The 26,386-nt window shown below is 38.3% G+C and overlaps 1 protein-coding gene across 6 annotated transcripts in view; it reads right to left on the reverse strand.

Annotated features, from left to right (window-relative positions):
• Positions 1 to 26,386, reverse strand: part of RSPO2 (R-spondin 2) — a 172,960-nt gene that overhangs the window by 127,809 nt on the left and 18,765 nt on the right. The window contains exon 1 of one of the 6 annotated variants that reach the window (XM_037738712.1): positions 45 to 232. The exons of the other annotated variants lie outside the window; for them this stretch is intronic. The gene's annotated coding sequence lies outside the window, so the exon portion shown is untranslated. Of the gene's footprint in view, positions 1 to 44; positions 233 to 26,386 lie in introns of those variants that run through there. 6 annotated transcript variants of the gene reach the window in all.

Genomic DNA, 26,386 nt, shown 5'->3' on the forward strand with positions numbered 1-26,386 from the left:
TGATCCCCCCAAACTGTTTCTGACATTCCCTTTCTCTGACTTACTCCACTCACTTTACATATACAAGTGAAGATTGTTCAAGAATGTGTTCAAATGCTACCTTCTCTGTCAAATGCTTCCTTTTCTCCAATCCTGGAAGTAATTCCTCTTCACTGTAAATCCCAAAGCAACTTAGTCATTCTCTCCCTTGTGTTGCTTGCTCTATATCACAGAGGAGGATGCAGGACTCTTACTCCCCACTCCTGATCCTTCCTTAATGGAGGATGGACATCTGTTCACATATTATTCACATTTTCCTCCCTCTCACTAATGTTTCCAAAGGAGCAGACAGTTCTCTGTGTGGGAAATTTGGAACAAGGAACTGGCATGGTAGATGAGCAGCTCTCTCCACCCTTTCTTCTTTGCAATCTGCTTGCCTTTTCTGAAGTGTTACAGAAGCTGGCCTCAACGTGGAGTCCTGTGGTAATCTATACTGTCTGTGCCTAGCTGGACCAGCCTGTCTCATTTGTTGTAGCACGTTGTCTATTACTAACTGTACAGGTAAGAGAAGTGTTCATTTGTCATCTGGAAATCATGATGCCTTGTCAACCTTCCTAACTTGGACAAGTAAGAGGAATGCTGTTTATGGACTACCTTTCCCTGTAAACCATAGGAAGCTATAAACTTGGCCTGTATCGCTCTCATAGCACATTGTTCAATGCCTTGCAGGTAGCAAACACTTATAACTGAGGGAACAAGTATAAATATCTTACTGATTTTTTAATCATGACATGGTGAAGTCAGTTCAAATTCTAGTGCTGGTACTTACTAGAGCAGGACAAACTTGAGTAACTCTTAACATGAGTTGTGGGGTTTTTTTGTTTGTTTTTTGCCTACAAAAGAAATTCTCTGCAACAGGGGTTAGCAAACTACAACCAACCACCCAAATCTGGCCCACCACATGTTTTTAAGTAAAATGTTGTTATCTGAATACAGCCATACTTATTCCTTTACATATTGTTTGTGTCTGCTTTTGCACTACAATAACAGAATTGAGGAGCTGATCCAGCACAGAGATCATATGATCTTGAAAGCCTAAAATATTTCCTCTCTGGCCCTTTACAAAGTTATCCAACCCCCTTTTAAGGATTGTGGCAAGCATAATGGATAGAGGCTGTTCATTGCTAGCACTTACCACATAAGTGGCTGTTATCGATTTAAATATCATAGCAAAATGCAAATTAATATTTTTGAAAGTAAATTCCTGTGAGCATACAAAATCAACAGCTAAGACATGCTCTACTCATATATTCCACACCTAGAAGAGTTGAGGGGAGAAAACCTACAAAAATCAATTTAATTTGCTACAAGTTTGGAGGCTCAGGAAGCATCACCTACCACAAAGCTCTTTCACTGCAAAGAATCTGCAAGACAACATTTATCACAGCATTCCCAAGAAGAACAATGATGACTCAAAGGAAATAATAGATGCACCAAACATTTTTTCCACTAGCAGGAGTCCTGAAATAGAATTTGAGCAACAAGAATATTTACATATTTAATATCCTTTAGCGGATGAGAAACAGAGGGTGCCAACAGGAGCTATTACAGCTTGAAATGAGTTGTGAAAACCATTAAGTCTGACTGAGACATTGCAATAATTCATCCTTCAATTAACTTTGACTCTCTTAACATTGTATTAAGTGCCTGCAGTCAAAGATAAAGATAGTCCCTGTCCTTGTAAAGTTCAGAATCTAGTGAGGAACATAAGCATGTATTTAAAAACAGTTATCTAAATTCTAATAGCCAGAGTTTAAACATTTTTTTTAATAGCAGAAATGACCCTCTCCCTTTGTCTCGGCTCCATGATAATTTTGTTTGGCACCTGGGCTGTAGGGAGAAGTTCTAAAAGTAGGGTCCTGGGATAGATTAAAAAAAATAAAAAAAAAAAGCTAGGTATACGATGTTAACCAGGCCCTCTGGATTAGATTTCAATTCCAATCTAGGAGGGTGAGAAATTGCAGCTGCATGAGCTGGTTGAGGACACACTCTGCTGGAAAAACCCAAGCAGTATTCATTCATGTGACCAAACTACAGTTTCAAGTTTGGGAGGATGCCAATGTCTCTGACTCAATCTGGAAGCCAGAATGGCCCTGGCATTAGCAACCTGGGACATTTCGGAAGCTAGACTCTGGTGTTGCCTGTCTTGTATCTGTAATATATAAGCGGTGGCCATGATGGGGCTCCCCCAAATGACTTCATGGGCCACAGACATTGACTAGCACGTACCCAAGCAAGGGGCGAAAGCCACGATGGCTGCCATGTGGTGACTGCACGTGATGCCCAGAAATTACTAAGGAAATTGACTAGAGGTAGAACCTACACAGCCCTTTAATCATTCATCTGCTGGCTTAAGTATGCCTTACTCACTTAGGATTCCTATGAAAATAAAACCAATATGATATGGTAAATGCTATGATAAAAGTGTATCCAAGCATCATTGAGAAATCAGCAGAACCAGGGGTGGAGGGAGGGACTCTTAATCCAGCCAGTTGAAGAAAATCAGAACTCTAACAAAGCCCAATTAAAACTCTTAAGAAAATCCATTCCTTTTTATGAAATTGTTTCCTTTCTTACATTTCTGTTAACTACCGAGTTTGCTTCCTTCAGAAGGTATAGTATTACAATAGGATACATTTTTCAAGCATATTTCACATTAATTGAAATCACTGAAGGCTATCCAAGGTCCCTGAAAAAAATGGCAAATATTTTGCCACTGACGATTATATCACTGGAGTAATATTTTTTAAGGATCGAGATGACCGTTTTATACAACCAGGGAGAGAAAGTGTCTCCCATTGATCGATTTTGTTCAGGCTCAATCAATTCCATTGTTAAATTATTCTTTTTCACAAGATATGCATCTAAGTTACACTTCTAAACTGGAACAAGCATAACTTGAACCAGTTTATTTATAAGTCATGGTGTTAAAGGCTTGAACCTACTACCAGATTAATCTTCCTTCAAATAGTGGCTATAAAAAGGGTACTTAAAAGATCCCAAAGATCTTACATCACTAATGGATCACCATTACATGGTGCAGAAAATGTGACTCAGGAAGTTGTAAGAGTAGACAGATGGAGTCCATTATAAGTTTTCCTTTCTTGTGGTGTAACTAAATGGCCTTATTATGCTACCAACTTTAAAAAAAATTGTAATGTTTATTACTAATCATTAAAAATACTATACATCCCATGCACTTTGAAAAACTCACAAAGTAGACTGTCAATTCATCTTCTTAAAGACTAAAGCTTTACATTTGCAAAAACTCCTTCAAGATAAGATAAATGTTATGTATTAAGTATCATCTGGGTGAGATTACATAAAAAACAAAATGGTAAAAGACCATAACTTCATACACTAAAGATTTAATATCAATCACTAATGAAAATATTAAAAACAATATTTCCTGATACAGGGAATGTTAAAGTTTGAAGTTTTGGTTAGTTAAGTTTGTTTCCGTTTATTTGTTTCTCTAAGTGAAGGGGAAAAAAAAAGTGACCTTGAACAGGAGTTGCATCAGTTTGCAGAGGCTATTTGCAATCTTTTGGATATAGTGACTAACTTTCTCTATTTCTAGCACGAGTGGAAAATAAGAGGAATAGAATAGGATGGATGCTCCACACCTTACTTGTAACACAACTGTCCCACCAGCTACAATGGTGGCTTAGATTGGCAGAGAACAGTAGGGGGTAGAGGGGAAGGAAGGTTGTCAGCTAATATATCATCACACAGCTTGTACAGGTTGTAGCCATAGCTACAGCTATGGCTGGACCACAGGAAAATAGACCAAATACAAGTCTGACCCTATCCTGCCTCTTAAATTCAACAACTTCAGTATAACATCTTGCACACTTGTCCTACTGTAAAGTTAAGATTTTTTTAAAAAGAAAAATAATAGGACAGGAAAACAAGAATAGAAAAGGAAAGCAAAGAGGAAAGGAAGTTTCATGAAAAACATACATTGAGTCTGCCAAATTTAGAAATCACTATACGTAATTATAAACATTTAATAACACACATAGTTCCCAGATTGTCTATCTGAGGATCCATTCATTCATCTTTGTTCTCACTAAATGATGAACTCCTTGAGAGCAAACATTCTACAGTTTTATCTCTGTCACCTTAATATGGTTTCTGGTACATTAATGTAGTCATATAAATGAATAAATGGCTTTACTTATTTTCCAAATCAATAATTCCTGTTTCTACTCTGTGTCCTAGCCACATACCCTAGATACATATTCAATATTTCCCCTTGTCTTTTATTTCAAAATTAAGATATTAGAATAAATAAAAATTGACCTCGTTCTACCAATCTGCTGTCTCTTTTCAGAAGCATAATAAGCAGGGTTTTTTTTTATTATTATTATTCCTTTTTTCCTTTTTTTAAGAGGCAGGCCTCACTCTGTCACCCAGGCTGAAGTACAGTGGTGTCATTATAGCTCACTGCAGCCTCAAACTCCTGGCTCAAGCAATCCTCCTGCCTCAGCCTCCTGAGTAGTTAGGACTACAGGTATGTACCACCATGCCTCACTAATTCTTAAAATTTTTTTGTAGATACAGGGTCTCACTATGTTACCCAAGCTGGTCTAAAACTCCTGGCCTCAAGTAATTCACCCAGCTCAGCCTCCTGAAACATTGAGATTACAGTTGTGAGCCACTGCACCCAACCTAGCATTTCTTATTGTGTAAGAAAATATTTTTTTCTTTTTTTTATCTCCAAGGTCCAGTATGTTATCAATTTGAGCTGACATGTCTAAACCTTTCCAGCATCTCATCTTGGTGTCCAATGCCATGATGCCAGTCTAACTGCCAATTAACTTGTGCCCAGATCACTGTAAGACTGTCTAGGTGGCCTCTGAGATTCTATCTTCCTCTCTCTAAGCCACTAATCTTCCCCATACCCTGTGTTCATCACCCCTTGGAAGACAGGCATGCCTCAGAGGCAGGTGCCATGTCTTTTTCAAGTCACAGTGTCCTCTCTCATATTTGCAATAAAAATATTCAATTAGCCCAAAGACTGAGGTACCACATGGCATCAATTTATTTTCGAAAGTAGACCTCTTTGGAGTCACTGAATTATCTTTAAGCATAACTTTACAAATCTTTATGACAACAAAAGAACTGAGAGTTTACTTCTTATTAAGAGGCAGCTCTTGCTATGGAGTTTTTATAATTTACTTGTATACTGTGCTTTCCAGACTCTTCTCAATGTCTTGGAAAGGAGGCTGGGCATGCTTGGTGCTGGTGGCAATGTGTGGAAGGAAAGGCATGGGGAGCAGAAAAATGCAACACCAAGTGGTACATTCTTTATGCAATTCCATTATATCTGAAAGTGAGAAACTGCAACCCACTGGCAACACCCTTCGCTGAGTCACTGTATTCTTTGTGTTCATTTTTCTAAGAGCAATCAAAACAGTAATTGCAGGACTAACTTTAGAACATGAAATCATGGCATCTACGCTGACATGGAATGCAATGTGAAAAGTAATCTCTCATTAAACCAGAAACTGTGGTTTACATTGTTTAAAAAGTGCATCAGATTGCTCATTCTCAGGGGATAGATCATTGTGCTCCTTAAGGACAGAAAATTGAAAGAAAGTATTAGTTCCTTCCACAAAATACTTAAGAAATCCCATGAGGTTCTGGGATTTTTTTCCCTTCCTTACTTGTTTTAGTTACATAAGGGATAAAGTGTTCTTTAAATATGTCTTTAAAATGTCCTTTTCCCCACCTAGGATTCTGATTCAAATAAACTATTTTAAATCTCACACACACACACACACACACACACACCTACCTTTGAAATAGTCTGAGAAATTTGGTTGTGGTGGGTATTCAGTGACACTGAGGAATTACTGTTAATTTTGATAGTAAGTGTTATGATGGCATTGTGGCTGTAAAAGAACATTTTATTCATAAAGAAGGAAGTATGTTAGGATAAAGTACATGATATCAGAGATATGCTTTAAAATGCTTTACCAGAGACAAAAGGGAGAAGGGAGATAATGCATATACAGAAAAACATTTTAAAATGTTGAATCTGAGTGATGGGTGTAGGAGGAACCTCCTATTTGTGGTTTGACTGAAATATTTCATAATAAAATTCTCAATTCCTCTTTTGTCCCTTCTATTTAAGACCCAGAATAACAATTACAGAGGCCCAGCCAAGAAGGTGTGGGTCCACAGTAGCATCAAAATAGGAGATTTTCCTGTGCCCTGGTTGTGGTCAGAACTATGTGATAATCAAATTGTGAAACGGCCAGTCTGTAAAGTACACTAAATGTCAAGAAAAGATGGGTGTGCATGCACAGAACACTTGATTTTGTGACAACCTATGACCAATTGCACTGCTACACAGAAGCTAAGTTTTATTATCTTCATGTTTTGAGTAATATCACTGTTTTTCCTATTGTTTTGCTTTCCATTCCATCATAACACATAAATGTTTTACATTAACTAATAAAATTGATTGAAAGTTCTCTCCAGGGAAATACATCTTCCAAGTTTTGACCTTTGCTTCTTAGTAGGAAGAGGAAAAAAAGAGCTGAGGAACAAAGAGATTGAATTCTTTTCCAAGAAACAACATAATGGAGACAAAAGACCAAATGACTACCTGAGTATCTACAGATAGCAACAGAGCTTTAGAATCCTTTTCTGAATTGTACTATTATCTTCAAATTACTATTTCTGATAGCTCCTTCTTAGTATAAGTAAGCCACCAGGTAAGAAAATGTCAAAGATTTGGTGATACTTCCTTCTGAGCGTCAACTCTTTTTCTGGGTTTTCTGTGTTTAGTTTCACCTTTGAGTATGAATTATTAATAGTAACACAGACACAATTAGTAGTTTCCACACCGATAGCATAAGCTGATAGGGAACGTTGATTCCTCATCAGTTCTTAAACTTTCGATTCCTATACATAGAATCTGAGCTTGCCCCAGAGTTTCAGTTTCCCTGGATTAGCAACTGGGTTCTCACATCACCAAATGCTCTTTGGGTTATTCCCACCATTTTCAGCTCTGCAACCATCAAGTTTATCTATATGCTGGCTAATAAAAACATTTTTCGTAATTTTGCTAAATATGTTACAAAGGTAGAGACCCAGAGGCATCTTGCGAATCTAGGCTTAGTGTCCACCAAGTACTAGAAAGCAACTTTTCAGTTTGTTCTAAAATCTAAGGCATTTTTTTGAAAACTTGGTAGCATTAGCAATGGGCATTTCCTTCATGCCAGGTAAACCAACACAGGTGATTGCTATCTTCAGGGATATCAGTAAAGCAAATAAAACCCAAAACCTAAAAAGTACCCTCACTTAAGGCTGATTCTCATTAGGAACGCAGCTGGTAACTTTAAGTGAAACCAATGCTTACTTACCATTCCAAAAATCCTAGATCCCTTAAGAATTATGCTAAATCTATTCCGCCTGTGTGCTATAAATGGACCGGCAAAGCCTAGATAACAGCACATCTGTTTACAGCATGGTTCACTGAAAATATTCTAACGTCTATAGCAAAAGATCCTCTCTGCCCCCTCTGCAAAACTCTGACTATCTTTCAAGTTTATGCACCTATGACAACCATTCCTGTCAAGACCTCAACTGTCATTCAGGCTAGGAAGCCTGTGGCACATCTTAGATACCTGTGTGATACTTGTGTCCATGGTGCTTTTCAATGTTAGGTTGTAGCTATACACTTACCCATTTGTCCCACAAGTTTGAGCATTCCCAAAACAAAGATCACATGTTACAAACATCTCATTTTCTTGCATTTCACTGTATTGTGCTTCACAGATACTGCAGGATTCTTATTGGGGTGAAGTGGGAGGAAGGTTGTTGTTGTTTTACATATTAAAGGTTTCCGGCAACCTTACGTCACATCTATTGGCACCATTCTTCCAACAACATGGGCTCACTACTTCTGTCATATTTTGGTAATGCTCGCAACATTTTAAATTTTTCATTATTATTAATCTGTTATGGTGATCTGTGATCAGTGATCTTTGATGTTTCTATTGTGATTCTTTTGGGGCACCACAAGCTGCACCCACGTAAGATGGCAAACTTGTTCAATAAATGTTTTGTGTTCTGACTGCTCCACTAACTGTTGCCATCTCTCTCCCTCTCTCCTCAGGCCTCCCTATACCCTGTGGTACAACAACATTGAAATTTAACTAATTAATAATCCTACAGCGGCCTCTAAGTAGTCAAGAGGAGGAGTCATATGTCTCTCACTTTAAATAAAAAACTAGAAGTGCTTAAGCTTAGTGAGGAGGGTGTGTGGAAAGCCGAGATAGGTCAAAAGCTAGGCCTCTTGTGCCAAATAGCCAATTTGTGAATGCAAAGGAAAAGTTCTTGAAGGATATTAAACGTACTATTCTGCTGAAAACACAAATAATTGAAACAGCCTTATTGTTGACGTGGAGAAAGTTTTAGAAGTCTGGATAGTAAAGCATCCAGAACATTCCTTTAAGCCAAAGCCTAATCCAGAGCAAGACCCTAACTCTCTTTAATTCTATAAAGAAAGAGAGGTGAGAAAGCTGCAGAAGATGAATTCGAAGCTAGCAGAGGTTGATTCGTGAGGTTTAAGCAGCCATCTCCATAACATAACAGTGCAAAGTAAAACAGCAAGTGTTGATGTAGAAGCTACAGCAAGTTGTCTAGCAGACTTACGAAGAAATAATGAAGGCAGCTAAACTAAAAAACAGATTTTTAATGTAGATAAAATAGCCTTCTATTGGAAGAAGGTGCCACCCAGGACTTTGATAGATAGGTAGAAGTGAATGTCTAACTTCAAAGAACAGGCTGACTCTCTTCTTAGGGGCTAATGCAGCTGGTGATTTGAAGTGGAAGCCAACACTCATTTACCACTTTGAAAATCTTATGGCCCTTAAAAGTTATGCTAACTCTACTCTGCTTATGCTCTATAAATGGAAAAACAAAGCCTCCATGATAGCACATCTGTTTACAGCATGGTTTACTGAAGGTTTTAAGCCCACTGTTGAGACCTACTACTCATTGACAATGCTCCTGGGTCAACCAAAAGCTCTAATGGAGATGTACAAGGAGATTCATGTTTTCATGCCTGCTAACACAACATCCATTCCGTAGCCGATGGATCAAGGAGTAATTTCAACTTTAAAGTCTTATAATTTAAGAAATATTTCATAAGGCTATAACTGCCATAGATAGGGATTCCTCTGATGGATCTGGGCAAAGTAAATTGAAAACCTCCAGGAAAGGATTCACCATTCTACATACCATTAAGAACATTTGCGATTCATGGCAGAAGGCCAAAATATCAACACTGTCAGGAGTAAAGAAGTAGAATCCATTCCTCATGTATAACATCAGGGGTTGAAAACTTCAGTGGAGGGAGTAACTGCAGACATGGTAGAAATGGCAAGAGAACTGGGTTAAGAAGTAAAGCCTGAAGATGTGACTGAATTGCTACAATTTCATAAAACTTGAATGAATAAGGAGGTGCTTCTTAAGGATAAGTAAAGAAAGTGTTTTTTGAGACTGAATCTACTCCTGGTGAGAATGCTATAAACATCAGGCAAACAACAACAGATGATTTACAATGTTATGTAAACTTAGTTGATTAGTTAAAGCAGTGGCCAGGTTTGACAGGATTGACTCCAATTCTAAAACAAGTGCTACTGTGGATAAAACATTATCAAACAGCATCACAATGCTATAAAGAAGCCTTTCATGAAAGGAAGAGTACAAAAATGTGGCAAACTTCATTGTTATCTTCTTTTAAAAAATTGCCACTACCACCCCAACCTTCAGCAACCACCACCCTGATAAGTTTGTGGCTATCAAAGCAAGACCTTCTAGCAGCAAAGAGATGATAATTCAGTGAAGGCTCAGACGGCTGTCAGTGGGTTCTTTTTAGCAATAAAGTACTTTTTAATTAAAGAATGTACCTTGTTTATTTAGACATAACACTATTGCCCACTTAATAGATTACAGCATAGTGTAAACATATGCACTAAGAAACCAAAAATTTGTGTGACTCACTTTATTGTGGTGGTCTGAAACACAACCCAAATTATCTCTGAATTATGCCTGTATTTATATTAGCAGCACCTAGGAAGTTATTTGATACATGTTTTGCTAAGTGTCTGGTAGATATCACAAATTAGTATCCACATTTTTGAACAGCTTAAATAATTAAGTCAATAGATCAGTCTTCTAGCTTACATGACAACAAAACAAACACGGGCTAGATTCAATCATTTTTCCTGACATTTTCATTTACTCTCTTTTACTATGCTCTGTATTTTTTCAAGTGATTCTCATCCTCATATATTAAAACCACATCACTTTAATAATCTGGAAAGCTAATTTGAAATTATAAGTTCTAATACTGCCTCCTTTTACTTGCAGCAATTCCTCACTGCTTAATAGCAATATGAATTACCAGTAATTGAGAATATACTACATGCCATATTGTTTAATATGCTTATTTTATAGGTATTAACTCATTTAATATTCATAACCATCTTATGAGATTTTATTATTTCAATTATACAGAGGGTGAAAAATGAAGCACAGAGAGTTCCATATCTTACCCAATGTCACACAGCTACTAAGTAGTAAAGCCAGGAATCAAACTCAGGCAATCTGGCTTTAGTGCTTAGTTAATAAAAGAATGCTTAAAGCGTATTTTCATAAATATATATATGAATAAAAAAGGGAAAACAATGTTTGAAAGGTGGTTTATCTTAAGGTACCTTTCAAAATGGAAAACAGAGCCCCAGAAAGAAGAGGCCTGAGCTCATCCATCCAACCTCTGCTCTGGGCTGGCCTCGACTCTGTCTCCTCCTATCAACCTTAGGAGCATCCTAGTGAAAACTGAGCTATCAAGTACATGTATCCATTGTTATAGACCAGATGCTTGTATCCCCCCGAGTTCACATTCTTAAGACCTAACCCCCAATGTGATGGTATCTGGACGTAGACCTTTGGTAGGTAATTAGGTCATGAAGGTAGATCTTTCATGAATGGGATTAATGCCCTTAGAAGAAGAGGCCACAGAGTTAAGTTAGCAGTCTTTCTGCCATGTGAGGATACAACGAGAAGTTGGCAGTCTACAAACCAAAATCTCTCTCACTAGAGCCTGACCATGCTGGCGCCCCAGTTTTGGACTCCTGTGCCTCCAGAACTGTAAGAAATTAGTTTCTGCTGCTGGCATGCCACCTAGTCTATGGTACTTTTTTATAGTAGCCTGAGTAAAAACATCCTTTCTCACTGTCAAATAATAATTAGTATAATCAAGGGGTTAATCAAGAAAAATAATACTAAACACCCATTTCTAGAAGGCCCTGAGAAATAGGAAAATAGATAAAGTTGAAGTCCTTGAAAAGCACCCAACCAGAAGGTTGTATAAACAAGCATTAAAATAGCTACATTAACAGACAGTGTGTTATAAATATTGAAAATCCCTATTTTAATCCATGAACTTCTCCACTGAAGGCACTTAGACTGGGTCTTACAGGCTAGACTTCCAAAAGCAAAAGGGAGGTGAGGAGAAGGAAAGACATTTTATACAAGAAAAAACCCATGTATACAAAAGGTACGGGGGAAGAAAACCCAAGGCAGGCTTCGGAACAGTAAGTGCTGCAGTTCAGCCAATGCCCAAAGTAAATCAATCCCTGGTGGTCAGAAAAAAGTTGGGTCCAGACTAGGCAGAATATAAAATATGACCCTGAGAATGAGAATTATCTTCCATGCACTGAAAAGATCCAAAGCCTGAGCAGGAGAACAACATGACCAAAGAGTAACCAGACGATGACTAATGTGGTTTGAGGTACAAAACTAACGGAGGAAGGGGGCAGATGAATACAGAGGAAAATTGGTTATGAGCCTTTTGCAATAATCATGGCTAAAATACCGATCTGGGCCGGCCTGTTGATAAGGTGAAATTTGGAACAAGGTGGATTTGATTCCTCATGAACCAAAACCTAGCAGGTGTTGGTAATAGACGGAGTATGAAGGTCTAAAACAGAGTATCTGAAGATATTAAATTTCCAACCTGGAGAAAAGAACTGAAGTATCACTTAAATCAACAGCAGAGTCAATGTCGAGCAAGACAGTAATTTGGAGACACAGGTTTTTATATTTGTTTAGTTTTGGCTGGGGCAGGGTGTACAGAAAAATCATTGTAGGACAAGTTGGCCAAGTACATTGAACTTTTCAGCATCAAATGAAAATGTGGGGCTAGTTTACAGAGAGATTTGAAAATTAACAATTTAGGAGAAGAGCCCTGAAATGTGAACAAAAATCAGGTTTCTTCTCCTCACAACATTTTAGAAAGAGTTAAAAAAAAAAAAAAAAGTGGCAAAAAAGGAAGAGCTTTATGAGGATGATAACTTTTCGCCCGCAAATAATTGAACAAAGAAAAGAATGGTAAGAGCAAATATGCTGCATTTTAAGGACTGCAGAGTCAAAGGATATTTTTATTTAATGCATGATATTAAGAATGCCTAAAATTCTCTGAAAACAAAAAGGCAGATGGTGCTGAGGAATGAGAGACGGAAGATACACAGGGAAGAGATCATATTCGAGAACAAAGTTTAGAAGATGGTACCAACAGGACAAACAAAATCAACAGGCCCCACCTTCATCTGATAGGAAGAAAAAATAAATTTAGAATTGATGAATAAAGCAGCTTTTAAGAAGACAATGGGGTATATCAACAGGAAAATACAAGTGTGGTGGGAAAGAGAAAAGATCAGTGAGCTCTCAGTGAACACCTTTAATCTTAATAGTAAATTAATAAGGGTTGTTATCAGAGTGACAAGAGATACCAAAGAATAAAGATTGAGACTGCAGAAAACCATTCGGAAGAGTCACTACTGGGGAAATGCAATTAAGAGTCCAAAACTAATGACGGAAAAAGAGGCTCCAATGAGTAAATCCCACCTGAAACCAAGAAGCACACTAAACCTCCTTAGGCAGCCAGGGGTTGGCATCAAAGAGGAAGGGAGTAGGGTAATAAAGATGGCAGCCTGGAAGATGCCCATGGGTCCAGTTAGAATCCTGGGCCTACCAATATCTGACAGTGTTAAAAAAAGAAATAGTAAAAATACTAAATAATCAGAATGAAATGTAAGGATCTGTAGTTACAACAAGGCCAAAGAACAAGTGGATCTAAGGGATGGAAAGGAACAGTTGAGCAATATATATTGTATTCGAGAGGAGCAGCACATTTGAGAAGAGGGTGAAGGATCTTAAGGTCACTTTGTCAGGTAATTGAGAAGAAAAGGACAGGCTCTCCTGAGTCACCCACATGATATCCAGTGGTGCTGAATTTAGAGAAACTTTTTGGAGCTACAGGTGAGGAAGATAAAGCAGGATCATAAAGAAGACCACGAAGGTCTGTGGATTGGTGATAACCTGAGGGAAAACAGCATAAATGAACGCAGCAGACTCTAAAGGAAACTGTCGAAAAACAATGGTGGGAAATAACGACTAAGAAGGGCTACAGAGTCATAAGAAGCAGCCCTTCCCTTAAAGGAAATCTGGGGATACGAGAGGAGCAATATTCACAAGAGGAAGATTCCAGAAAAGTCATGTTTTCCAGCAACCCAAATCTCATTGCAGCTCAACACCTGTGCTCATTAACTGCCAAGTTAATTAGAATGGCAATAAGATGAATTAACCAGCTGTAAAAAAAAAAAAAAAAAAAATTGAAGCAACTTTGTGATTAACATAGCTGACATCTAGGGAACCCAAATGACAAACTGGGGAACTGGGAGAAGTAAGGAACCAATGAGTGCTCAGGAGGATTCACTAGTGGTAAGTGCAGGATGGCTTTATGGCTGGGGCAACAACGACCCAACAATGAAGGGTCACAGATGAAGGAAGCATGAAAGTGGCAGATGAGCAAGCAGCACAAAACTGGGAACTGGAAATCAAAGGCTTGGTTTGGAGTCAGGCTCAGCTTTAGACCCTAGTTCCCTCACATGATAGCTGTAAGAGCTTCTCACCTCACCTCTTTGCTCCCTTAACCCCTTGCCTATGAGCTTCATAATCCATACCAACTATATACTGCTGTTGCAAGGAGCAAATGATATAAACGCTTGTAAAGCACAAGGCTGAAATATACTCAGTATACAAAAAAACAACAAAAATAAATCATTGCTATTACTACTGGAGAGGAAGAGGCTTTAAACAGTCTCAGAGACTGTGAAACTGCAAACAGCCTCAGGCAGCTTGTGAGTGAGGAAGATAACAGCAATTATGGAACAGCAAGTGCCTTGATAAATGGGGCTTTTAAACCTTAAGGGTAAGTGTACTCAATTTGTAGTGGGAAGTTTGTTTTGATTAAAATACTTGCTCTGTTTACATAGAGTGTTAATGTTTTGTCACTTTAAAATCCTGCGTGTTTTTTGGTATAAGCCTGAGAGAGATAAAAGCAGAAGCAGCAACCCAGTGAGGAGCCCTGGTCCGCCCACATAGAGACCTCCACTGTGGTCTCTCTGGGTCTGGCAAGGTAAAGGATTACATTTCATCTGTTTTGTTTCTCTAACAATGCCAAAGAAGTCATACTTGGTTCATACTAAGAAACAAAACAGAAATTTTTTTTAAGTTGTATCTACTTTTTTGCTAAGTTGCTACAGAATGGTTAATTTGTTTTTTGTTTGTTTAACTCATATACGTTGGAGTGGGAAAAAAAGTAGAATCTTGGAAAAAACCCAAAAGATAGCTTTAGCACCTCTCGTCCTGAAACATGCCAACATTCATTCCATGTTCAATTTGAAAAAATATTAAAGAGATACCTATGGCAACTTGGCTGAACATTACAACTGTGATAGCCAGGCAAGAAGCAAGGGAATGTGAAAGTTCTGCAGAATGGTTCTGGCTGTCCGAGCAGGGATGAGGAAAGGAAAAAAGTCTCTAAGGGGCAAGAACAGTGAAATGAAACAGCCACTTGTGCAAAACATTGTTTTAATGACCATGAATTATTATGAAACTCAGCTTTAGAAATAAAAATACCACCACCTCAGTTTTCTACTTTAAAAAAAAAGTCAATACAAAAGCAAAGTTTTTACTGACTTAAAAATAATAATCACTTCTAGCACAATGCCTAACACCCAGTAGGAGCTCAATAGATTTTTTGTTCTATGAATCAAAGTTCCATGAAAAACTTATAGGTCCAATGGTTATGCCACTATCCTACGTAAAGTGGGTTTATAAACAGTCATAAAATATCACTAATTCTGCAGTCTCGAAAAAAAGCTACGTGTATTTATTTAGGAAGTGATCAAGATGGGGAAAAAGGTTTGGGGGAGAGGTTTTGTATTTTCTTTATAATTTAAATTCAGGGTATACATATGCAGGTTTGTTATATGCATATATTACATGATGCTGGTGTTTGGGGTACAAATAACCCTGTTTCCCAGGTAGTGAGCATAGTACCCAATAGGTAGTTTTTCAACCCTTACCCTTCTCTCCCCACTCTCATTGTCCTAACTTCACGTCCTTGTGTACCCAGTGTTCTCACTTTTAAATAAGAACAGGTGGAATTTAGTTTTCTGTCTCCACACTAACTCACTTAGGATAATGGCCTCCAGCTGCATCCATATTGCTGCACAGGAAACATGATTTTATTCCTTTTTATGGCAATGTAGTATTCCATGGTGTATACATACCATATTTTCTTTATTCAATTCACCAATGATAGGCATCTAGGTTGATTCCATGTCTTTGCTATTGTGAACAGTGCACTGCGATGTACATATGAGTGCATGTGTCTTTTTGGTAGAGTTGTTTTTCTTTAGGTATAAACCTAGCAATGATAGTGTTGGGTCAAGTGATAGTTCAGTTTCAAGCTATTTGAGAAATCTCCAAACTGCTTCCAGTGGCTAAACTAATTTACACTTCATCAGTGTAGAAGTGTTCCCTATTCAATAAATGATCCTGGGATAGCTGGTTAGCTATATGCAGAAGGATGAAATTGGACCCCCTACCTTTCACCATATACAAAAGTTAACTCAAGATAGATTAAACATTTAAGTGTAAGACCTCAAACTGTAAGAATCCTAGAAGAACCTAGGAAATACTATTCTGGACATCAGCCATGGCAAAGAATTTATGACTAAGGCCTCAAAAGCAATTAAAACAAAAACAGAAATTGACCAGCAGGACCTAATTAAACTGAAGAGCCTCTGCAGAGAAAGAAACTATCAACAGAATAAAGAGACAACCTACAGAATGGGAGAAAATACAGACTACACATTGACAAAGGTCTAATATCTAGAATCTATGAGGAACTTAAACAATTTAACAAGCAAAAAACAAATAACTCCATTAAGAAAATGGACAAAGGATATGAGCTGACATTTAACGAAAGAAGACATAAGTGGCCAGCATGAAAAAATGCTCACTATCACTAATCATCAGAGAAATATAAATCAAAACCACAAAAGAGATACTATGTCACACCAGTCAGAATGGCTATGACTACAAAGTCAAAATTCCTGTATAGGTCAAGAAATAACATTAATGTTTTTATTAGATCATTTTATTAGACCATTATTCCATATATCAGACACAGGTTCAAAATCCAAACATTCTGAGAATATTCTTTCTCCCTTTTTTATATAACGTGATACAATCAAGATTATAAAGAAGTATGTTTCATTCACTATTCACAAATACTGAAACTCACAAGTATTACAACTTTTTTTGTTGGGAGGACAGAAATGTCTGAGCCACATGTAGCTGCAACACAAGGTTAACCGAGTTATGCTCACCTTTTCAAGACGTTGAAAGATAGCCATCTTCTCTGTATATGTTACACTGATATGCACATCTTAAAAGACTTTTACGTAAGTGTGTTGCAGGGGAAAACATGTGAACAATTTGCTAACTACTTACTGCATTCAGCCAGCCACAGGGTCGACACTCCGGGATATATCTCTAACCACATATATGGTTGGAATTAAACTGTGTAATATAAAACATAGCTACTTTTTAGGTCTTTCCTTTTTACCTTGTCATCTTTATTCGCGGAATTGGAGAATCTCTGCATATTGGGCTTACATAAGTAAATATTCAATAAAATATGAGACACCTCTTAGCTTACAGAGGCAAAAAGCCAAGACAGGTATCATTAAATGCTAAATGACCCACTACTACTCCAGACAATGCAAATGATGGCGGCGGCTGCTTGAATAAGGCTTTCCCCGTACAAATTTCAGAGTATGGAAACCATTTGTTAATGAGCAGCTATAATTTAGCCCTGCGGCTTTATGAAAAGAAAACGTTTATACATTTGCAGAAGAGTGTAGCAAGATTTCACAAATGCAAAGATAAAGTGTGCTATTATTTATCTTGGCTTATAATATCTGGGGTTTGATTGCCTTGTGAAATGTCCGAATTTATAGATTTTTCTCACACCACATACACCATGAAACATTTAACAAGTACTTCTTTTAGACTATTGAAAACATTAGAAAGGAAGAAAATTATGTATTCAGTAGTAGACTACACCATTAAGATGTGAATATGATATGATATAAAGGGGAAAAATAATGAGAACTAAGACTACCAACGAAAATGGTCACTGATAGTTTATTTAGGGAAGGAATAATCTGGTAACATATTCGGCTATGTGAACTTTTCTCTTGGGTTGCAGTCGGGCACCTTGAAACAAAAACATCATTTGCAAACAAGCAACAACCAAAAAAAAAAAAAAACTGCTCTATTAACTACACAGGCACATTAGTGGTCTGAAACAGTGCATGCTTTAAGTCTATAACTCAAGTCATATCAGGGTATACAATTTTGCCAAGTTACACATGAAATAAACAATAATTTAAATATTTGCCCTATGAATTCCCCCTCCCAATACAATTGTTAAGGGCAATCCATAATCTGCCCCCCAATCTGTGGTGGTAGGAAGCCACAGTACAGGTTTTCTACAAATAAAATAAACCATTCAGTTGTGCAGGCATAACACCTTTTACCCGGTAAGAAGATATAACTGAAAAAATACATAATCATTCCCAAGGACAAAAGTTGATTCCAAGTATCTGGGGAGGGAAAAAAAATCAAGAAAGGTTAAAGAGAGAGAAAGGAGAAAGTCAAAAAAATGAGCCTAGAATTTCCATCAGTCAGAAGCAGAAAGGAGCATGTTGAGGCATGAGTGTTAAGCAGGGCTGAGCTGCCAGAAAGCCATTTCCTTGCCAGTGGTCACTCCAAAGCAGGACTAGCAATTAGTAATATTTTTATCACCTTCCTGCTCTTCAATATTATAATACTTGCTATGAATATTATCCAGGATATGAAGTATTAATGAATGCAACATTTAATCATGTACCAAAAGACATTATTCAAAGCTTTCAATCCTGTTATACATATTTAAATTGCAATTCTTAGTCCTTCGTACGTAGGAGGCCATGCCTAGTATATGCAGGGGAACACTGGGGATTTTATGACTTCATGTCTTGGCACAAGTGCTATCTTGTGATGATGATGAAAATTTGTCACACTTTACAATATATGCTCTTCAAAACACCTTAGGAAAATTAATTTAATAAAAAAATTAAAATTGTACAGAGATATGCTCAGGAAAATTCTTGAAAGGCTGTTGAGCAGCACTTCTATTCACTCAAGTGAAGTAAGTGGGTGCCTTTTAGAAGCCTATGGCCAGGCACAGTGGCTCATGCCTGTAATCTGAGCACTTTGGGAGGCGGAGGTGGGTGGATCATTTGACGTCAGGAGTTCGAGACCAGCCTGACCAACAAGGTGAAACCCCATTTCTACTAAAAATACAGAAAAATTAGCCAAGCATGGTAGCACATGCCTGTAGTCCCAACTATTTGGGAAGCTAAGGCAGGAGAATCACTTGAACCTGGGAGGCAGAGGTTGCGGTGAGCCAAGATCACACCATTGCACTGTAGCCTGGCTGAGAGAATGAGACTCTGCCTCAGGGGAAAAAAAAGAAAGAAGCCTGTGATTCTACTGTGTCTATAATATTCATTCATTCAAGGTAACAGAGCAAATTAAGGGTTTGACACAATTTTTCTTTATTCTTTAAATAAAAACAAATATCTACATGCAAGGGACCTGCTTTGGTGTATTTGTTAATCCTGCAGAAGATTATTAACAGAAATTTTTGCCTTTATTATGTGCTAAGTACTATGTCTGGTGCTTTTTAGGTATTACTATAGAATTCTCACTATTATCCTAAGGAGGTAGGTACTATTAGCATTCATTTAACAGGTAGGAAAATTAAGGCCAAGAGAGTTTGAGTAACTTCCTTTAAGACACACAGCTGTGACCTACGGTGCTATCCAGTAAACACCTTGCCTCTCATTATATGTTTCACATAAACTTGTAAGCAAGTCCTGGGGGATTTTTAAGAAAGCCAACTCCAGAACACTGACAAGGGGGAGTGGAGCTAAGTTGTCAACCTCTACTGGCCTCTGCATCCCTCACTAGGTTGCACAATAGCATGATAGCTGTAACCAGAAATTACAAAGTCACAAAGTAATCTCAGTGATTCTTACTCTCATGTATTAAAACCACAACTCTTTAGTAATGTTAAAAAAAATGTGTTTCTTAAAGTTCCAACACTTAAAATATTCATTTTCCTCTACTTGGAATCTTAGCTTTCCAAAGTGACATAATTTGTTGTTTGGCTGGGACTTTTTTTTTAATACATACATCTTTTCTTAAAAATTTTTCCTTTAAGTTCTGGGATACATGTGCAGAATGTGCAGGTTTCTTACCTAGGTGTACACATGTTCTGTGGTGGTTTGCTGCAGCTATCAATGCGTTATCTAGGTTTTAAGCCCTGAATGCATTAGGTATTTGTCCTAATGCTCTCCCTCACCTTGCCCCCCACCTCACCCCCGACAGGCCACAGTGTGTGATGTTCCCCTCACTATGTCCATGTGTTCTCATTGTTTAATGCTCGCTTATGAGTGAGAACATGCAGCGTTTGGTTTTCTGTTCCTATGTTAGTTTGATGAGAATGATGGCGTCCAGCTTCATCCATGTCCCTGCAAAGGATATGAACTCATTCTTTTCTTGAGGCTGCATAGTATTCCATTGTGTATTTGTGCCACATTTTCTTTATCCAGTCTATCATTGATGGGCATGTGGGTTGGTTCCAAGTCTTTGCTATTGTAAATAGTGCTACGATAAACATACATCTGCATGTATCTTTACAGTAGAAGGATTTATAATCCTTTGGGCAAAATGACACATTCTATAGAATTACATATAGCTTAGGCTTTACTATACCTTTAAAACTGTAATGTTTAGAAAGAACCACTAAAAACTATTTCCATTCTGTTTCTTCTTTTTTAAAACCCTAAGCTGGGAATTCTGAAACTTAAATTTTCTCTATTATGCACATAATTCCATAATCTCTTGTGGGGGAAGGATGGGGGGAATCACTAGACCACTCACTGCTCTACTTTTTCTACTATAATTAGACAACATTAGGAATCTTCAGTATCCTTCAAATCACTTTTGTTTCTAGGATCTATTTGTTTTCTATCTATTGCATTTTCAAACTTTCCACAGTCCTAGAAAAAGCCTTCCCATGAAAACAAGTTTCTGGAATATTGGCTTTTGTAAGATTTTTGGACTTGAGGTATGGATCAGTTAATTATAATAATGCTTAATTTAAAAAATTTGTGCAAGAATGAAACTCATCATTTTGAATAAGCCCTTGTTTCTTTCATAGGACCATTCTAAATATCTACAGTTTACCTCTTAAAAATGAGTAATGTAGGTATGTATATATAGATTGATAAAGCAAACATGACAATATGTTAATTTTTTATTCTAGACCATAAGTATGTAGATTGTACTATGTTTCTGGTTATTTCCAGTTTGATAAAACTCACTTTAAATTTTGAAGTAACAAAAGAAGGCAAGGTGGCATTAATAAATCCCATTTGGAATGAACAAAGCAAAGAAATAAGTTTCAGGCATGAATAAATGAAACAGTCTTCAGGGAAAACTGCTGCCACTACCTAGCAAATGTTCAACAGGACCTGAAATCTGGCTGGCCTTGACGGTCTGCCTCCATCTCACCACCCTCCATGTTGGTGCTGGGGAGTACAGGGCGGGGAAGGGAAAGCAGCAGCAGGATATGCTCTTCAAGATCAGAGAGAAAGATTACCTCCATCTCCACGGACAAAAGAACCCTCTGGGTTGGGGGAAATGTTGCTAAGCTACTTGTTCCTGGGTTCACTTTTTTTAATTTTCTTGAACCTTCAGATTTCTTCCTGGGAGATTAATTACAGTGATGGCTACAGCAACATGCCATAAATGAATCAAGAAGTGAAAAACCCTCTTATACCATAAAATCAAAACCATGTGTAAGGATGTGTGCAACAGCTGAAGAACACTGCAGGGCTTTAGGCAATAAGCAAAGTCTTCTCTAGCCCACTGTATCCTTTAACTTCAAAATTAATGCATGTGGTGAAGAAAGAGAAAAACTAATTGAAATTGTAAGGGAGGGAATAGAAACTAGTTGATGTTTTCAAAAGCTCATCTAAGTGTTAAAATAGGATGCTGATTGCTATAAAATAATCTGGACGGCATGCCACTGGCAGTCACGAAGTTGAGGGTGAGCACGACAAAGGTAGCTGGAAAGGTAGCTGGTGGGGGTAGCAATCAAGACTCCAAATTTGGCATAGTGAAGGTTTTGGGTTATGGAGTTCCACTAGCAGGGGGGAAGAAAAGGCTATAAAAAATGTTTTCTTTGGAACTGGCTTCTTCCTGCAGTGTCAGAAGATGTGTAGACTAGGAGATGTCAAATCATTTAAAAGCAATGTTAAAAACACTACCAATTACCTAAGAGCCTCTGCAATAAAAATAGGAATGCATGAATGGTTTGAGAGCAGGGCAGAAGACTCAGGGTCTTATCAGAACTGGGATATAAGACACTGTGAAAGGACAAGTGGAGCGTCTAAACGCAATAGTTCTGAATACCATTCCAGTAAATAAACACAGACAATGAATACTCAGAAACAGAAGACGAAGTATCAATCCAATACTCAGATCCAGTCCTTCTACATGAGGCCCAGAAAGATTTGAAATCTAGTCATGACGAGAGCTGACTCCCGTCTGGGACTGCAGCTGAAGACTCTTGCCTCTGAAGTCTGCACTTTCAACTCAACTATCACCAAAGAACTCAGATCACATGCATAACTAGGGTTAAGTAAATTTGTTTCTTAAGGGTTTTTTTTTTGAGGGGGGGTGACTTCCACCTCCATCCTAGTTTATTGGTTACTTGTACCAAACTAAGCAATGGCACATGTTATATTGGTTTGTATGTATATTTAAGTAGTGAAAATGCTATGATAATAACTATGAAAAAAAATTTTTTAGCTTTTTTACCTGGTGGAATATCTCTAAAATGACTCATTCTCCCAGTGAAACAAACCTATTTATATAAAGCTAGATCATACAGAGACTGGATCATATAGAAACCCAGGAAATTAAACGTATGCAGATTTGGAGTTCTAGATTTGCATGTTTCTTTGAACTGATTACTTTTTATAAAGTGTATTTTGCACCTTAGCTAGCAAAATTTGGCCTCTCTATACATGCACATTTTCTATTCTTCACCAGAAGCAGCCAGTTTAAAAGTAAAACCTTTTCCTTGCGAGAAGCTCAAACTTACCCATGATTTGACACAGACTTTCAACAGGGATGTATTTCTCCTCACCATGATCAATATATGCTTTATTAATACATAATATTTTATCAACATTAATAAAATTTTACCTTTTCTCAAATTCCTACATATTTCAGAAGTGTTACTTTAGTAGTTGATTGGAATTAGAATGAATTTTAAAGTGTTTCAGGGAATCTTTCCAAAGCATGGAGAATTTATTAGTAACGTGGTATGGGAAGCAAATATGAGCAAGAAAATGTCCACAGAGTAAGCAACTGGGAAATTCAACTAGCAGCAGCTAATAGTCACTGCACGCTTGCCATGTTCCAAGGGCTTGGCATGCGCCATCCACCTTATTCTCACAACAAAATTATAAATTAGATAACTGCTATTACTCCCATCTTAAAAGTAGGAAAACTGAGGCACAGAGATATGAAATAATTGGGTCAACATTACGCAATTAAGACATGGAAGATTATTAAATGAGTGTGAGAATCTGGACAAAATGAAGAATAGAAATATGAATTCTATTGTTAGAAGAACTCTTGGGATCATTTAGTCCAAACTTTTAAATAGGCAGGAAACACGGTCAAAAGGTGCCTTTAAGTTGTCTCTCTCTCTTCTTCACACATATATACAGTTTGTGGCAGAGCTACTAAAGAGTTGTTAGTGCTAACTTAGGTAGGGCTTTATTTTACCAGTGACTTCAGGATACAAGTAGGAATAAATGTCTTGGATTTTATGTATTCTAGGTCTCAACTAGGGAGCTGAGTGTGTGTATCTTGATCTGATAGATAGTACAACCTAGGTCATCTTCTGCCACTACACAGCCTGTCCTAACATGACTTGCAGGAAAGCTTCTTGGGGAAAAGGCACTCACAGGTGGCAGTGGCTCACTCCCCACCCCGACACTTCATCAGCAGAAGTCCTTATCTCCTCTGGCCTGTCTTCCTCTATGCCTAGAATCTCAAGGCTTCCAAGAAATTAAAAACAGGTGCTCTTCTTAAGAGTTGGAAATCCTTCCCATCACCAACAGTTGAAAGCCAAACAATGCCCTCTCCTTAGAGCCCATAGATAATCCCAGAAGGAATGCGACCAAGCCCCATCTGACGTTTCTGTAACTAGGCATGCAAAGCAAGCTAGTGAATCTTGAAAAAGTCAATGAATTACACAATATAATGAAATACTTTTGTTGCATCATTTAAGACATGTTTTAAATAAAAGTTCAAATATGCTGGACATAGTAAGAACTAAGGGAAGAAATTTCATATTTTCTAGTTACAGGCATGTAACTACAAAAATGGCTTATGTGTGCTTAAAATCCTATTAAAAGTCTAAAAAGCCCACATGTTGTTAAAATTCTATACTTTTGGTGTGAAATCACTGCACTATGCCTTTGGAATATGTTTTCAAAACATTCTTGGCTAAGAAATGTAAAAACCACTTTGTATACTGTGAATACCATATACTTAAGAGTTGGCACTCCAGCCTGGGCAACAGAGTGAGATCCTGTATCTACCAAAGAAAATTTAAAATAAATAAGCTAACTCAAGTCCCCATTTTCATGATATCCACAGTGCTCCTTCCCCTCTGAACTCCGATGTATTTCCTATCTATATCATTCCTTTAGTGCTCTGTCTTGAGTTGTTTTTATGTATTCATATGATGCATTTGTTGAAAAAATTATTTCTTGGATACCTGCAACAAGCACTCTCCTGGGCACTGATGATATAATGTAAACAAGGCTCTCACCTTTTTAGAGCATATGTTTCAGAAACTCTAGTGGAGATAAGAGAGCCTGTATTGGTTAGGGCACATAGTGCTAGCTTCTTAGAGGGACAAGCCTCAATGTCTCAGTGGCTTAACACAAAAGTTCTTTTCTTGCTCAAGCAGAGGCCAGTGGAGATCTGCAGCAGGAAGACTTCAACAGAAGAATTTAGGTACCCAAGTCTTTTCACCTGGCGGCCCCATCATCCTATAGAGGCTCAGAGAAAGGGCTAGATCCTCTGCACCAAGGTGGCAAACACAAGAAGAGTGAGAGACTCTTCCACAGGAGGTTTACTGGGGCCAGGCCTGGAAGTAGTAAATATATCACTTCCACTCACATTCCATGAGTCAAAACTCAGGCCTGCAGCCACCCTAACTCCACTAAGAGGCTAGGAAACATCGTCTAGCTACATGCCCAAAAGGCAAAAAGAAAGGATTTCGATAGACACACAGGAACAAAGAGAATTCTAGGATACAACAGAGGAGAGCTGGGTGTAAGGTGTGATAAGTGAGGCATCTAGAGTGTCAAATCCAAGGAGGCACTGGCTCTCAGGCTGGCAAGTACACGCCATTCTGTGCCCTAAGGTCCCCTCTTGCCATACCCTAGTCCTGGTCCTGATGGTTTACTACAGAAAACGGGAAAGGGCTGGGACAGGGTGGCTCCTGCCTCTAATCTCAGCATTGTAGAAGGCTGGGGTGGGCAGATTGCTTGAGCTCAGGGGTTCAAGACAAGCCTGGGCTACAAGGTGAAACTCTGTCTCCAAAAAATAAAAGAAAAATTAGCCAGGTGTGGTGGTGCATGCCTGTAGTCCCAGCTACTCAAGGGGCTGAGGTGGGAGGTTTGCTTGAGCCCATGAGGATGAAGCTGTAGTGAGCCAAGATCACACCACTGCACTACAGCCTGGGTGACGGAGCAAGACCTTGTATTAAAAGAGAAAGAAAAGAAAATGGAAAATGAAAATGTGCTGCTTTAGATAGTTACTGTGAAAGGAGTGAACTAGTTGTGAAAAAGATAAGGAAAGAGCTTTCTAGACAGAGTGAACAGCAAATGCAAAGGTCCTGAGACAGAGGCGAGTCTAGTGTGTTTGAGAGCCAGAAAGAAAGCAGCCCAGCAGGACTGAGAGAACAAAAGGAGAGTTGGAGGTGGCAGCAGCAGACAGGGCACACAGAGGCTTCTGGGCTGGGTGAGGAGTTTGGGTTTTATTTTGGGTGTAACAGAAATCCACTGAAGCATTTGAATGTGGGAAATCAAATGTGCTGACTTTCATTTTATAAGCAATTCTCTGGCCACCCTAAGGGGAATGGATCACAGAAAGATCAGTGGGAAGGCCACGGATGGGTTCGGGAGGAAGATGGCAACAGCCTGGCCTACAAAATGGCAGCCGACCTAGAAGAAAAGGAGTTCAAAATATACTGAAAGAGGGGTGTAAAAACAATAGGTATTGAGGAGAAAACAAGGACTATTTAAGCAACTAAGTAGGTATTAATGTTATTTGGAGCCAGGATATATGGGAAAGAATGCTGTATTTCCCCAATTAAATGCTGAATTTCTTGGGGATAAGGGAGATGCTTATTTTTATCCACAACAGGAACCAGCCAACCAGGCTTTAAAAAAAAAAAAAAATTACTGGCCAAACGTGGTGGCTCCTGCCTGTAATCCCAGCACTTTGGGAGACCAAGGCAGGTGGATCACAAGGTCAGGAGTTCAAGACCAGCCTGGCCAACATAGTGAAACCCCGTCTGTACTAAAAAATACAAAAAAATTAGCTGGGCATGGTGTCACGTGCCTGTAGTCCCAGTTACTGAGAAGGCTGAGGCAGGAGAATCGCTTGAACCCAGGAGGTGGTGGTTGCAGTGAGCCAAGATCATGCCACCGCACTCCAGTTTGGGCAACAGAGTGAGACTTCATATCAAAAAAAA

The sequence above is a fragment of the Cebus imitator genome, unplaced genomic scaffold (assembly GCF_001604975.1).
Source record: "Cebus imitator isolate Cc_AM_T3 unplaced genomic scaffold, Cebus_imitator-1.0 Scaffold56, whole genome shotgun sequence".
Lineage (NCBI taxonomy): Eukaryota > Metazoa > Chordata > Mammalia > Primates > Cebidae > Cebus > Cebus imitator.